This window comes from Myxine glutinosa, chromosome 8 (genome assembly GCF_964187855.1).
Source record: "Myxine glutinosa chromosome 8, kmMyxGlut1.1, whole genome shotgun sequence".
NCBI classification, from domain to species: domain Eukaryota; kingdom Metazoa; phylum Chordata; class Myxini; order Myxiniformes; family Myxinidae; genus Myxine; species Myxine glutinosa.
Window position 1 is genome coordinate 67,968,128 of NC_136268.1, and position 12,878 is coordinate 67,981,005.

The window sequence follows — 12,878 nt, forward strand, 5'->3', positions numbered from 1 at the left end:
ACACGATGTCATGTAGGCAGGAAGGAAAAGCGCCTATAATTGGGAAATTTCAAGGAACACGGCATGATAACAGCTCGATAGGGCCGAAGGAGTGGGAATGTTGTGCTTAAGTCCTCACTATCCTAAGCATTGCCAAACCAGACTAAACAATGTGTGTGTGTGTGTGTGTGTGTGTGTGTGTGTGTGTGTGTGTGTGTGTGTGTGTGTGTGTGTGTGTGTGTGTGTGTGTGTGTGTGTATATATATATATATATATATATGTAGGCCTATATATACATGCTCGTTGAGAGCCAGCACGGGCTCCAGGGCAAACAACCTCTGGGCCCCACCCCACCCTTTTTCTTTTACAACTTTTTACGGAACTTTCTTTAATGAAAAAACAAAAACAAATGCTCACTTTTATTTAGCCATTTGATAGAAAATAAAGGAGATAGCAGGACATTTGGGAGATAAGCTGTGTAACTGGGCTTGTAAAATATTGTTACGATTGTGGGGGCTAGGGATACCTTAGTTCAGGTAGCGTGTATAGATTAATGTGCTCCGACTGTTGTGAAGAAGAAGAACCACCTCAATGTACCATAAGTAGGGATCCGGTAGACCATGTGACGTGGGTATGCTTGTAGCTTCGTCCCCATCATGAGGGGTGGGGCTTGTTAATGAGTGAGGGATTATGGGTAAATTAATCCCCTGTGTGTCGTTGCCTCTGTAATTTATTCCTCTGTTCCTTATGACACCGCGTTAGACACATAGAGCCAAAATCGCCCATGAAACACACTAATTACCTTTTGCCCTGTTCACCTCACCTTTTGCCCTGTTCACGTGACTCGTGGTTGTCCCTCCAGGCCCTCTCCCCATTGGTATCTTTGTGAAAATAAGACTGTTCTTCACGGTCCTGTTTAAATATGTTTAAACTTTCCCCTGCAGTGTTTTATTCAGTGGTATATTACAACACTGTTTTTCTTCCTATTTAAAAGGTTCTTTTCAATTTCCTCTTCAACTCATTCCACTTCCAAAAAAAATTCAATCCCCTATAATTCTTCCTCACATGTTCTAAATTCTCATTCATTCCACCCCTCCTCTGTCTTTCTTAAATGGATCGCTAACTTGAAATTCACCATAAACCCAATTTGTTATAAATGTTCATCTTTCATTAATCATCCACTTTATAAACTCCCCCCCCTTGCCCCTCCCCTCCAAATCTCCCCCCTTGCTCCTGCCCTCCTAAACTCCCCCCTTGCGCCTCCCCTCCTAAACTCCCCCCTTGCCCCTCCCCTCCAAACTCCCCTCCAACCCCTCCCCTTCAAATCTCTCCCCCCTACCATCCCTCTCCAATTCTCCCTCCTCCCCCCTCCTCTTCAAAGCTGCCTCCTCCCCACTTTGTCTCCCTTCTATCTCATACCTCCACCTCCCCCAACCTTCTACTTTCCTCTGCTCCCCCTCAAACAACCCCTCACTGTGCCTCATCCCATCACCATCAAACCTTTCGTCCTCCTCATCCTTCCCTTTCTTGTAACTCTTCTGTAATCTCTGACACACTATCAACTGCTCTCCCTATCTCCCCCTCTCATCCTTCATCTGACCCTACCCCTCCCGTCCCCTCCCCTGCACCTGATACTCCCCCTCTCTCCTCATTAACGGTATGGACCTCAAACATCCGGGGCCTTCGCTCAAACCTGATTGATCTCTCCATTCAGGATGCTTCTGACAATCCAGACTTGATCTGCTGAACAGAAACTTTCCTCCTTCAAGATGTCTCTGATTCCTTAATATCTCTTCCTGGTTACTCCCTCCTCCGGTATGATAGACCTGAGCCTCGTCCTGGTGGTGGGGTTGCTATCTTTATCAAAAACTCTTCCTCACTCTCCTTGCACTGCCCTCTCTCCACCCCACCCCCAGGAGTACCTCTGGCTACGGCTTCCCCTTCGCTCCCACCTTTTGTTCATATGTGTGTTCAACCGTCCACCAAACAGTGATGACTCCATCTACATCTCGCTGTCTGATAATATGGACCAACTTATATCTACTCATTCCAACTCTCTCTCTTCCTCATATGTGGCGACTTCAACTGTCATCATGCCAGCTGGCTGGGTGTGGGTTCCTCTCTCACCAGCCATGGCACCCCAGCAAAGGACTTCTGTGACTCATTGGGACTGACAAAATCTGTCAATTTCCCGACCCGGATCGCAGTCAATGGAGTATCTTCTCTTCCAGACTTGCTTATGACAAACTTCCCTGCAAATGTCTGTTGCTCTTCTTCTGCTCCATTCGGTTCTTCTGATCATGTGCTTGTTAAAGTGGACATCCCTCTGGCCATTCTCAGAAAGCCTCCTCAGCGTCGACGAGTCTGGCATTTCACTCAGGCCGACTGGCATGGGCTGCAAGCAGCCATCAATCATTTGGACTGGTCTCCCTTCTCCACTGCCTCTAACATCAATTCTTCCTGGGAATTCTTCCAAAGCAAACTGCTCTCTCTCATGCACAGATTTATCCCATCTCGTCTTCAGTTGTCTTACCCTTCCTCCCGTCCATGGTACACTGAATCTTGTGGTGAGGCAGTTGCCCTGAAACAACTTGCCTTTGCCTCTTGGAAGGCAAATCCAACTGAAGGCAATCTCAGTTCCTTCCACCAAGCTCGTAACAAGTGTGTGTCTACCCTCAGGAATGCCAGGAAGCTCTTCACACTCAAGAATGAACTCTCAAACCTGTCTCCTTCCTCCAAATCCTGGTGGCGTCTGGTCAAATCCGTTTCTGGTGTTTGTTCCCCCTCCATCCCCTCCCTTACCTCAAATGGCTACACAGTTGACACCGCACGTGACAAAGCTGAATGGCTCAACTCTGTGTTTGCCTCAAAATCTTTTGTCCCAAACCCATCTCTCTCTGTTCCCACCTTACCCAGTCGAACATAACTGCTCCTGGACTCTGTGTCCTTCTCTCCTGACAAGGTGGAGCAGTTTTTGTCAAACCTCGACTCTGATTCTACAACTGGACCAGACGGCATCAGCCCACGGGTCCTAAAATCCTGCTATGCTGTTCTATCTCACCCTCTCTCTGTTCTTTTCAACCTCTCCTTTGCTCAAGGTCATCTGCCAGCATCTTGGAAATCAGCAAACATTACCGCTTTACACAAAAAATGTGCAAATTTTTTTATTTTCGTCAAGACTATTTATTTTATTGTGTGTGTACGTATAGTGTGTCCCTAGGAAGATTCTTGGTGTTAATCTTTCATGCCTGTATAAAATATCGTCGGTTAATTCGTGTCGTGTCTTTTGAGGCCTTGTACCGTGTCCGACCTTGAGGTTTTGTTTTTCTCTCAGCGGTCCGTCTATTGTGCTCCAACTACTTTCGTTCTATGTTTTTCCCAGTCTTTTCACCCCATACGTCCTTGTTTGAACTCTCAACTCAAAAAAAAACAGCCAAAAAAACATTTCCTTCTCTGTTCTTATTCGTTGTTCTTATTCGTTTATTCGTTGTTCTTAAGTGTTCGTTCGTTCTTCAACCACGTGTTTCACCCACATTTCCCCAGATAGTTTTCTGTTTAAAATGTTTAAACTTTCCACCGAAGAACTGTATTCTATCGTGTATTATAACACCTTTTTCTTCTTCTTCTTTAAAAGGTTGCTTTCGACTTGCTCACCAAATCTATTCATTCCAAAAAAAAATTCCATCTCTTACAGTGCCTCTTTCATACATTCCCTAAACTCTCCTCCTCTCCACCCCCCCCCCCCCCCCCCCCCCTCCAGCGTCCTCAAACATATTTTTGACTCGAAGGTCACAAGAAACTCATTTTGGCAATAAATGTTCGTTTCCCATTAATCGTACACTTTCCAAGATCCCATCTCACCCCTCCCCTCCAAATCTTCCCCATCACCCCTCCCCTCCAAATCTTCACCATCAACCCTTCCCTCAAAATCTTCCCCATCACCCATCCCTTTCAAATCTTCCCCCTTGCTACTCCCCTCCAAATCCTCCCCATCACCCATCCCTTTCAAATCTACCCCCTTGCCCCTTCCCTCCTAAACTCCCCCCTTGAACCTCCCCTTCAAATCTCCCCCCCAACCATCCCTCCCAAATTCTCCCTCCCCCCACCTCCCTCTCAAAGCTGCCTCCTCCCCACTTCGTCTCCCTTCTATCTCATACCTCCACCTCCCCCAACCTTCGACCTTCCTCTGCCCTGCATCAAACAACCCCTCACTGTGCCTCATCCCATCACCATCAAACCTTTCGTCCTCCTCATCCTTCCCTTTCTTGTAACTCTTCTGTAATCTCTGCCACACCATCAACTGCTCTTCCTGCCTCCCCCTCTCATCCTTCATCTGACCCTACCCCTCCCCTCCCCTGTCCTGCACCCAATGCTCCCCCTCTCTCCTCATTAACGGTATGGACCTCAAACATCCGGGGCCTTCGCTCAAACTTGATTGATCTCTCCATTCAGGTTGCTTCTGACAATCCAGACTTGATCTGCTTAACAGAAACTTTCCTCCTTCAAGATGTCTCTGATTCCTTAATATCTCTTCCTGGTTACTCCCTCCTCTGGTATGATAGACCTGAGCCTCGTCCTGGTGGTGGGGTGGCTATAAAAACCACCTTTAGAGGCCATTTTCCCCGCAAAGCGGGGGTTGGCCTTTTTCGGGAACCGTGGTTGTTGTTGTTTTTTGGTCCCCTTTTTGAAGCAATGTTTTACGGCCGGATGCCCTTCCTGACGCCAACCCTTTTTGCCACCTTTAACGACAAACAGGGAATTACCAGTGAACTGGTACTCAATTAGCCGACCTCGGAAGGATGACAGGCTGAGTCAACCCCCCTGGCGTTAATTCAGCGATCGACCGGGATTCGAACCCAGGATCCTAGGTATCCTAAGCCGGCACCCTAGCCGCGAGCCCAACACCAGGGCTACCAGGGTGGGGTGGCTGTCTTTATCAAAAACTCTTCCTCACTCTCCTTGCACTGCCCTCTCTCCACCCTACCCCCAGGAGTACCTCTGGCTACGGCTTCCTCTCCGCTCCCACCTTTCGTTCATATGTGTTCTGTACCGTCCTCCAAACAGTGATGACTCCATTTACATTTCGCTGTCGGACAACATGGACCAACTTCTATCAACTCATCCAAACTCTCTCTTCCTCATATGTGGCGACTTCAACTATCATCATGCCAGCTGGCTGGGTGTGGGTTCATCTCTCACCAGCCATGGCACCTCAGCAAAGGACTTCTGCGACTCATTGGGACTGACACAATCTGTAAATTTCCCGACCCGGATCTCAGTCAATGGAGTATCTTCTCTTCTGGAATTGGTTATGACGAACTTCCCTGCAAATGTGTGCTGCTCTTCTTCTGCTCCAATCGGTTCTTCTGATCATGTGCTTGTGAAAGTGGACATCTCTCTGGCCATTCTCAGAGAGCCTCCTCAGCACCGCCGAGTCTGGCATTTCACTCAGGATGACTGGCATGGTCTGCAAGCAGCCATCAATCATCTGGACTGGTCTCCCATCTCTACTGCCTCTGACATAAATTCTTCCTGGGAATTCTTCCAAAGCAAACGGCTCTCTCTCATGCACAGATTTATCCCATCTCGTCTTCAGTTGTCTTACCCTTCCTCCCGTCCATGGTACACTGAATCTTGTGGTGAGGCAGTTGCCCTGAAAAAACTTGCCTTTGCCTCTTGGAAGGCAAATCCAACTGAAGGCAATCTCAGTTCCTTCCACCAAGCTCGGAACAAGTGTGTGTCTACCCTCAGGAGTGCCAGGAAGCACTATCTCTCCACACTCAAGAATGAACTCTCAAACCTGTCTCCTTCCTCCAAATCCTGGTGGTGTCTGGTCAAAGCCGTTTCTGGCGTTTGTTCTCCCTCCATCCCCTCCCTTACCTCAAATGGCTACACAGTTGACACCGCACGTGACAAAGCCGAATGCCTCAACTCTGTGTTTGCCTCAAAATCTTGTGTCCCAAACCCATCTCTCTCTGTTCCCACCTTTCCTAGTCGAACCCAACTGCTCCTGGACTCTGTGTCCTTCTCTCCTGACAAGGTGGAGAAGTTTTTGTCAAACCTCGACTCTGATTCTGCAACTGGACCAGACAGCATCAGCCCAAGGGTCCTAAAATCCTGCTATGCTGCTCTATCTCACCCTCTCTCTGTTCTTTTCACCCTCTCTTTTGCTCAAGGTCATCTGCCAGCATCTTGGAAATCAGCAAACATTACCGCTTTACACAAAAAGGTGCAAAAACAGATCCTTGCAACTACAGACCAATCAGCCTTCTCCCAATTATCAGCAAAGTCATGGAATCCATCATTGCTTCGGATATCAAATCCTTCCTCTTCTCCAATGGCTTGACCTCCAATCATCAATTTGGATTCAGACCAGGTCATTCTACTCTGGATATGTTGCTTCTGCTGTCTCAACAATGGGTGGAGGTCCTCAATGCCAAACAGGAAATCAGAGCTGTCTCCCTTGACATATCACATGCCTTCGATACGGTCTGGCACACAGCTCTGCTCACCAAACTCTCCTCCTATGGTGTCCATGGCAATCTCCACTCATGGCTTGCGGATTTCCTCTCTGGTCATAGGCAACGTGTGGCCCTGAATGGATTTCTCTCATCTCCCCTTCCTGTTCTGGCTGGAGTTCCTCAAGGTAGTGTTCTGGGCCCTGTGCTTTTTCTGGTCTTCATCAATGATCTCTCCGACTCTCTGGAAAATCCTCTCTATCTCTTTGCTGATGACTCCACTCTCTGCCGCTCCAATCCTCATCCCTCAGATCGGCAGTCTGCAGCCTCCTCACTCTCTGCAGACTTGGACAAAATCACAGACTGGTCAAACAAGTGGAACATGTCTTTCAATCCTGACAAATCTCACACTCTTACGATGTCTCTCCGAAAAGACTGACTGGAAAACCCTCCCATCTACTTTCTCAACAATCCTCTCCAAGAAGTTCTGTCATTCAAGCTTTTGGGTCTCGCTATCTGCCATGATCTTTCTTGGGAAAACCACATTTCCAAGCTGGCCTCCAAAGCCAATTCGCCGACTGAGCATCCTCCGTCGTGCAAAGTCCTTCCTTGGCACACCTGAGCTCCTCACCACATACAAGGCTTTCATCCGCAGCTCAATGGAATACTGTTCCCCCCCTCCGGGCCGGTGCTCCTGCCTCACACCTAGCTCGGCTTCACGCTGTTGAAACCAAAGCTTTTAGAATCATTGGAATCTCCTGCAATGAAGCTAACTCCGAGGGCCTTTCACTCACTTACCACAGGCAGGTTGGTGGTCTTTCTGTCTTCTACCGACTCCTCTCAGGCCTTGCTCCCCCAGCTCTCTCTGTGCTCTGTCCCCCAAATATGTCTCGTCTTGTCATGTCTTGTGAAATGATATATGACAGGTTCCGCTGACATGTTGTCATGTTGTCTGTCATGTCATGTCAACTACTTTCTCAAACTTTTGTGAAATCGTACAAAACTTCTGGTATGCACATCTCTCCCGTCGGTATGTCCTAAGGTTATTTTTTTTTGAAAAATTATCCAATATATATATTAATTTTTTGGGGGAATTTTTTTGGGAATTTTTTTTTTTTCAACTTCAATCGTTTATAAAATGTGATATCACGTATATTACAAATACATTTGTTCAAAATAATTGTTTTAATTATGATTGGTTTAAACCATGACAAAACGGCAACTCGGGTACAGTCATTTATCTAGATACAGTCACGTGAAAAGTAAGTACACCCCATGTAAAGTTTTGACTTTTTCAACATATTTCAACATACAGCAATTTGATCTTCATTTCAACAATATTGATAGATAAAGGTGATATAATATAACAAATATCATGAAACATTTACATTTTGTCGTCCATTGTATAATTTAAATAAACATAAATGCAAATTTCGCGTGTGGAAAAAGTAAGTACACCCTTGGCTCTAATAGGTGGTATTGCCCCCTTTGGCAGAAACAACCTCAAGTAGGCGTTTCTTATAACTGTCTACCAGTCTCTGACATCGACTGGGAGAAATTTTTGCCCACTCCTCCATGCAGAATTCTTTCAGCTGTGCGATGTTTGAGGGGTTTCTTGCATGCACAGCTCGTTTCAAATCCCCCCACAACATCTCGATGGGATTTAGATCCGGGTTTTGACTTGGCCATTCCAGAACCATCCATTTCTTTCTTTTCAGCTATTTATGGGTGGATTTACTGGTATGTTTAGGGTCATTGTCATTTTGCAAGGTCCACCTTCGGTTGAGCTTCAACTTTACGACAGATGGCCTCAAATTATCCTCAAGCACACTCTGGTACAATGAAGAATTCATCGTGGATTCTATGATGGTGAGCTGCCCAAGCCCCGATGCAGCAAAGCTGCCCCAAACCATAATATTTCCACCACCATGCTTTACAGTTGGTATCAGGTTTTTGTGGTCAAATGCTGTCTTTGGTTTTCGCCAAACATGTCTTCTGGCACTGTGGCCAAATAGCTCGACCTTTGACTCATCTGTCCATAGCACATTGTTCCAGAAGTGCTGGTCTTTGCCTAGGTGTTCATTGGCAAACTTTTGTCTTGCCCTGATGTTCTTTCTGGACAGCAAAGGTTTCCTCCTGGCACACCTCCCATGTAGATCAAATTTTTGCAGCCTCTTTCTAATGGTAGACTCGTGCACTTTGACATCAACAGTGGCAAGAGCTATCTGTAGGTCCCGTGATGACATTCTGGGGTTCTTAGAGACTTCTTTCAGCATCTTGCGGTCTGCTTTTGGGCTGAACTTGCTGGGGCGGCCTGGCCTGAACAAGTTGGCAGTTGTTTGGAATCTTCTCCACTTGTGGATGATCTTCTGCACAGTCGAATGATTGATTTGAAATTGTTTGGAGATCTTTTTAAATCCCTTCCCAGACTCGTAGGCATCTATAAACTTCTTTCTGAAGGCCTCAGAGAGCTCTTTTGATCTCGGCATGGTGACGCTGCACACTTAAACAACAAAGAGCAAACCAAACTAAATGTCTGAGGTTTAAATAAGACAGGTTCCTCCAAGATCCTCTCTAACGATGTTCTCAGCATTTGCACCTGAGCTGGTGCACCCGATTCTAATTTTAGGTATTTGAAGTAGTGATAAATGTAGGGGTGTACTTACTTTTTCCACATGCGAAATTTGCATTTATGTTTATTTAAATTACACAATGGACTACAAAATGTAAGTGTTTCATGATATTTGTTATATTATATCACCTTTATCTATCAATAGTGTTGAAATGAAGATCAAATAGCTGTATGTTGAAATATGTTGAAAAAGTCAAAACTTTACATGGGGTGTACTTACTTTTTCACATGACTGTATCTACACATCTGGGCAGTGTCTGTGTTGTCACTGCACATCGGATTTTTATGTGAAAAAATAAAAAATATTTTTTCACATAAAAGGGCTTTTTTGCGCGCAAAAAAATTATTTTGCTATTTTCGGAGAAAAAAAGAATTTTGCCCTTTTTCGGGAAAAATAAAATAAAATGCCCTTTTTGGTCGAAAATGTCTGGCAACGCTAAAAAAAATTAGGGAATTTTTCGAAATTTTAAACTGCGATCGAAATTTTTAACTGCGATCGAAATTTTTAACTGCGATCGATCTCAAAAACAAAACGTTGCGTCCACTTGCGTGCGTTGCGTCCCCAGCATGTACAGCAGTGAGGCGGTGTACTACAGTGAGAGAGTGTACACAAAGTGTGAACAAGTCTCCTATCAAGATGAGTGCTGCTCTTCGTGACAAGTGGCTGAAGGAATTCAACGCTGGCGGCGATGGGGCCACCTTCAAGTACGTGTCGAGTGACACGGCTTTCTGTCGAGCTTGTGAAAAGACTTTCCGGGCGAAGCAGAAGTCTGAGCTGGCCCAACATGCCCGAGGAGACCGCCACAAGAGCAACTTGGCCTTGAATAAGAAGAGGACGGTCACACAAGCCACCATGGAGGACTTTGGTGGCGGAAAGAGGCAAAAGTGCGACGTCGTGGCTCAGGAGCTGTGCCAGGCCATGCTGGCCGCTGGCATCCCATGGTCAAAATTGGAAAACCCTGCCCTCCGGTCGTTCCTGGAGAAGCACATCACTCTCCAGATCCCCGATGAAAGCTGGATTCGAAAGCACTACCTCGACAAGTGCTATGACGAGGCCTTGGCGGGGATCCGTGCCGACCTCGGACAGCAGCCCATCTGGCTGTCCGTTGACGAGATGACCGATTCGGCAGGTCGATATGTGGCCAACATCATCGCGGGACGCTTGTCCAAGGAGGGGTACTTTCGTCCCCACCACGTCCAGTGCATGTTTCTGGAGAAGACCAACTCCGGGGAGATCGTGCGTGCAGTCAATGACACGCTGCGCTATCTTTGGCCTGATTTCAAGCCGGAGTGCCTCAAGGTCCTCGTCAGCGACGCCGCGGCCTATATGATCAAGGCCGGCCATGCCCTGAAGGAACTCTTCCCGGACTTGCTGCATGTGACTTGCATTGCCCACGCGCTCCACCGTGTCTGCGAGACAGTCCGAGAAATGTTCAAGGACGTCAACGACCTGATTGCCACGACGAAGAAGGTGTTCGTCAAAGCCCCGTCGCGTGTTGTCTTTTGGAAGGAGCAGCAGCCCAATCTTTCTCTCCCCCCGGAGCCCATTCTGACTCGGTGGGGGACGTGGATCGACGCCGCGGTGTTTTACGCCGAGCACTTCGAGGCCGTCAAGGACATTGTGGACCAGCTGAACGATGACGACGCGATGGCAATCCGGAGTGCCAAGGACCTGTTCAGAAAGGCTGACATCAAGCTCTGTTTGGTCTTCTTAAATGCCCACGTGTCGTTCATCCCGAAGATCCTTAAGCAGCTGGAGGAGGCCGGCATGGAGCTGGCCAAGGCCTTCCAGCTCCTTGATCAGGCCAAGGAGGAGCTCGAAAAGATCCGAGGCTGCCGTAAGGAGATCCTGCTCACCAAGTTCAAGGTGGTGCTGCAGCGCAATCCCGACATTGGTGTGCTGAGGACAGTGGCTTTGATCCTGGATGGAGATCAGCACGGATCTGAGGTTGGTGTGCCGGCTGGAGTCAAGCTTGCTGACATCCCCCTCTTGAGGTACTGCCCCATCGTCAGCGTCGACGTGGAAAGGTCCTCCGTCTACAGAAACGGCCTCACCGACCGCCGACACCGCCTCACCAAGGAGAACATTACCAAGATAATGATTTCAAACACCTACTTTAACCGTTCCTAAAAGGGTCTTGTCAATTTCTTATAGTCCTCTACTTATCAAACAATGCGGTTGCAATAAAGGTACCTGAACGTCATTTTTTACCTGTTTACTAGCCCAGAGTGCTTAATGTTGTGCAGGGAAAAAAATATTTCGGCATTTTTTCACATTAAAAAAAAAAATTCTGCTTTTCAAAACATAAAAGGCCTATTTTCTTAACATAAAAATCCGTAGTATAGTTGTCACTTAACGACTCCCTCAAACTTTTGTTTCCGTGGTTGTGAAGTGTATTTAATAACGTTGTGGTGGTTTTGAATCACGTGGTGGTGAGGTATTTTGAATTATGTGGTGGTGAGGTGTTTTTAAATGACGTGGTGGTGAGGTGTTTTTAAATCACATGGTGGCGAGGTGTTTTAAAATCACAAGGTGGTGAGGTGTTTTGAATTAAGTGGTGGTGAGGTATTTATAATTACGTGGTGGTGAGGTGTTTTTATTATGTGTTTTATTGCTGTGAGGTGTTTTTATTACGTGTTTGATGGCTGAGGTGTTTTTAATTTTGTGGTGGTGAGGTGTTTTTATTATGTGTTTTATTGCTGTGAGGTGTTTTTATTACGTGTTTGATGGCTGTGAGGTGTTTTCAATTTCGTGGTGGTGAGGTGTTAATTTTGTGGTGGTGTTGTTTTTAATTTCGTGGTGGTGGTGTGTTTTTATTACGTGTTTTATGGCTGTGAGGTGTTTTAAATTACTTGGTGGTGAGGTGTTTTGAATTACTTGGTGGTGAGGTGTTTTGAATTACGTGGTGGTGAGGTGTTTTGAATTACGTGGTGGTGAGGTGTAATCGTCCCAAACTTCCAGTCTGCACCTACCCCTCCCCTATGTATGTGCTGAGGGGTTCTTTCTTGAAAAAAAAAACATTCAACCTAAATCTTCAACCTCAATTGCCTATAAAAATGTGATATCACAAACACAACAAATACATTTGTGCAAAATAATTGCTTGTATTATGATTGGTGTAAATCATGACAACACAGCAACTCAGGTACAGTTATTATCCTCAGCTAAAATAAGCCCGTTCCTCAGTAACGAGCAAAGCTAATATCTATATAATAATACCGTAAGGACTCGACTTTGTTATCCCTTTTACGCCGCACCCAGTGACCCGATGCCCACGGCACTAATGGATTTACGATCTATGAACCGCGCTCTTTGTTTATCACGTACAGCCATACTCGAAAAATCTGAATTAGTCGACGTTGGGGCCCAAAAGCATCCGATTAACGGCCCCGATACGACGCCATCTTTCGACGCCATCGTATTGGCGTCTGCTGGGCGAAGGCGATGCGAGCCGTCCGCTGATTGAACAGTCGAGTGGTGTCATTAAATAATGGGCCGTGCTTACTGCTTACTGATATTGATCTGAAACTTGCAAATGGGCATGTATTGCAAAGCAATTTTCCTTCTTATATTGTCCAAGTCTAAAATACACACCCACACACACACATAAAGCAGCTGATCGTCAAATCTGCATTCCCTACAACCAGTGATTACAGGTTTAAAAAATGATTTTTTGACGTATTGACTCAACGATGTAAATAGGAAAGCATTAATTTATTTCCTTCTTATTCTGTAAAAGCGGCCTCGACGGTATAGTGTGCGATTGCCCAAAGCAGGTTCTTATTTTGACAATCGTTAGTCGTACAAT

At 46.3% G+C, this 12,878-nt stretch overlaps 1 protein-coding gene across 1 annotated transcript in view; it reads right to left on the minus strand.

Annotated features, from left to right (window-relative positions):
- Window positions 1-12,878, minus strand: part of EPPK1 (epiplakin 1) — a 263,841-nt gene that overhangs the window by 146,781 nt on the left and 104,182 nt on the right. The gene's annotated exons all lie outside the window — the stretch shown is intronic.